The 3,353-nt window shown below is 54.2% G+C and overlaps 1 pseudogene; it reads right to left on the bottom strand.

Annotated features, from left to right (window-relative positions):
• Positions 1-550: 550 nt before the first annotated feature.
• On the bottom strand, positions 551-1,817 carry LOC112917719 (protein BANP pseudogene; annotated as a pseudogene).
• Positions 1,818-3,353: the final 1,536 nt, after the last annotated feature.

Raw genomic sequence — 3,353 nt, 5'->3', positions numbered from 1 at the left:
TTACAGCTTAACGCCCTAGAAAGCCCCATATTAGAATGAGAACAGAGCTCAATGCCCTTGAAAGCCCCATATCAGAATATAAACAGAACTTGAGAAATTCCTCCACCCCTTCTGGAGGTCCCCTAGACCAGCCCTTAAAACTAAGCTGAAACCCACCTCGGGGTCCAAGTCCCTGCTCCACTGTGTCAGGTATACTTGGACCCAAGTGAGCTTGCTAATAAACCCTTGTGCGCTTGCATCGGTGTCGGCTGCTTGATGGTTTCTCAGATTCACAATCTTGGGCACAACATTTGGGAGCTCGTTGGGGATCTGAGAAACCCCCAGAACCCCATCCAGAGAGTTTCACGAGTGGTGAGTGCACTCAACTTTCTCCACCTTTTGTGTGCATATTTTCTGAGAGCTCTAAACTGTACTTTTACCTGTAGGAATTCCAGTCTGTAATGGGTCGGCATTGGCTAGGTGGATGCGCTGGTGGGCCGTTGACCGGGGGTCTTGAGGAGATGGCCCTTGCCCCTGCCTGAAGGACAGGAGTCCTCCTCAAGGACAGACGCACTTGAACAGAACATGTGCGGTCACCTCCGTGCAAAGCCGTGGGGCCAGGGCGCGTGTGGAACAGGGTGGTTGGCTGGAGCCAGCACTGAGCACGGCAGCAGCGGCTGTCTTAGGTCCTGTTGTGGGTGGGCAGCCCGTCCTGCCTACTGGATCTGGATGGCTCCATGCTCAAGCTGCATTTCAGGCTGCAGGGTGGGCTGCAGGGTCTCAGCCGTCTGAGCCGCAGTGGTGTGGTCAGTCACCGGTGCCAGCTGGACATACTGGACCTGGATGTCACTACCCTGGAGAGGCGAGCCGTCCACCCCAGCAGCAGCAGGGTCGGAAGAGACCACGGCTATCAGCTGGGCCCCCTGCAGCACCTGCCCATCCTGGCCTACGTGGTGTATCTGTAGATTGCCCTCGCTGTCCTGCGTGATTTGCACCTGCTCCCCTTGTGGCACCTGCGCGATGTGGAGATGGCCTACTTGGACCTGTCCGTCTTCTCCGATCTGGTGGATCTGGACCTGCTGGGCATTGGCCAGGGCATAGTGCAGGGCCTGAGGCGGGGGCTGTGGCATCTCACTGGTGGGGGGCGGTGTGCTCAACACGGTCTCTGAAGTGCTGTACGAGGACGACGACGGCGTTCTCCTTGAGAAGCTCTTGACGGCCAGGCTCTGACCTCGCTGTTTTCGCCGCCAGGCCGTCCGACACTTGGAGTCGATGCTCTGTTTGATTCGGTACCAGTCAGACTTCGTGATTCCAAATTTATAGAAAAGGTGACAGCGGATCCCATAGATGGTGAGGGGGTCGAGCTGCTTCTTGCCGTGCTTGCCCTGGCCGGAGAGGTTGGACACAGCCTGCACCTCCCGGTGGAACAGGTAGTCAAGCAGCGTCAGTGCCATCTTCTCAGCTGTGCGGCAGTTGGTGCTGATGTGAAGCATGTCGGAGGGGATGATGGCACAGCGCACCCGCATCTCAGGGTTATTCTCGTCGCCCAGCCACGTGCCATTGGGGTAGTCCTCTTCTGAGTTGAGGGTGATGAGGGTGACGTTGTTGCCAATGTTCTGACTTCCCGACTGTCCACAGTTGGAAAAGGAGTCGCTGGCCTCGGACCCGCTCTCCCCGTCCTCGTTGTGGCTGTCCTCTTGACCCGGCACCTTCACCACAATGGTGTTCTGTCGTCGCCCGGGCACCGCGCATCGCACTTTGTTGCACGTCTGGGTCGCACCGAGTGGCGAGCCTGCCACCATGGGGACCTGGATGGGGCTGTGTTGCTTGTAAGGAGAACTGAGATCCTCATCTGTAAGGAGGACGGGAGCCTTCATCTGTAAGGAGGATGGAGGTCCTCATCTGTAAGGAGGGGGGCTGCCAGCCCTTTGGATTACTTTCTGTTTTGTCTCCGCGGCACACTGGAACGTTTGTCTGTGTTACTGTGTCTTTGTTAACTGTCATAACTGTTTACATAAGGAGAGGGAAATTTCAAACTTACTGCATGTCAGAATGGCCAACCTTTGGCATGGGATGGCCCCGAGAAGGAACTTTCCACCTACCTATTATCTTACAGGTTAAGGCCGTGATCTTCAGGGACAAACGGACGGCCACCCTGACCAGGTGCCCTACATCCTGGTCTGGAAGGACATGATCGAGAATCCCCCTCCTTGGCTAAAAACATTTTTACCCCCCAAAGCACACAACTCAGCTGAAGGTAAGGAAAGACTCCGGGTCCACTGCCAGACTCTAATGGCAGGTCTCCAGGCTGCTGCGCACAAGCCTACCGATCTGGCCAAGGCATATGGTGTAAGACAGGGTAAGGATGAGAGTCCAGCAGCCTTCTTAGAGAATCATAGAGGCTTTTAGGCAGTACACCACTATGAACCCAGAAGCCCTGGAAACAAAGGCCACAATTATCATGGCTTTTGTTAACCAGGCTGCTCCAGACATTAAAAAGAAATTGCAAAGAGTAGAGAGACTAGGAGAGAAGAGCTTGCAGGACTTAGTAATAGTAGCAGAAAGAGTCTATAATAATAGAGAAAGCCCGGAGGAACAACAAACCAAACTAAGTGACCGGCAGACCTGAAACCTAGCCAAGATCCTGCTGGCCACAACCATGGATGACCCACAGGAGAGATGGAGGCACCTCAAGAAGCTGGCTTCAGGGACAGGTAAGGAGGATGGCCCTGGTCCCTGTCGGGAGCGCCCTAAGCTGAACAAAAACCAATGTGCTTATTGCAAAGAAGAGGGCCACTGGTGAAAGACTGTCTTAACAAAAGACCTAAGGCCCCTGCCAAGATCTTGAAGATGGAGGACCTGGATGACTAGGGGAGTCGGGGTTTGGCACACCTTCCCAAGCTCAGGGTTACTCTCAGAGTGGAGGGGCAACCATTGAATTTCTAGTGGACACTGGGGCACAACATTCGGTTTTATTACAACCCCAAGGGAAATTGGCAAACAAGATTTCATGGGTGCAAGGGGCCACGGGTACCAAACAGTACTCATGGACTACCCAAAGGACTGTGGATCTCAGCATGGACCGGGTATCCCACTCCTTCATGGTCATCCCTGAGTGCCCCTACCCGTTGTTAGGACAGGGTTTGCTCACCAAGATGGGGGCACAAAAATCACTTCCATCCCGAAGGGGCAAAAATCCTAAATAAAGAGGGGCACCCAATTCAGGTGCTTGTCCTGAGTTTAGAAGATGAATATCATTTCCATCAAATGCCCTCAGTCCCAATGACTGACATTGACCATTGGCTGCAGGAATTTCCTCAAGCATGAGCAGACACTGGGGGAATTGGTCTGGCCTGGCACTGATGGGCCATATT

This window comes from Vulpes vulpes, chromosome 15 (assembly GCF_048418805.1).
Source record: "Vulpes vulpes isolate BD-2025 chromosome 15, VulVul3, whole genome shotgun sequence".
Classification (NCBI taxonomy): domain Eukaryota; kingdom Metazoa; phylum Chordata; class Mammalia; order Carnivora; family Canidae; genus Vulpes; species Vulpes vulpes.
Note: the sequence above shows the minus strand (reverse complement) of the source record. Positions and strands in the feature narration are given on the sequence as shown.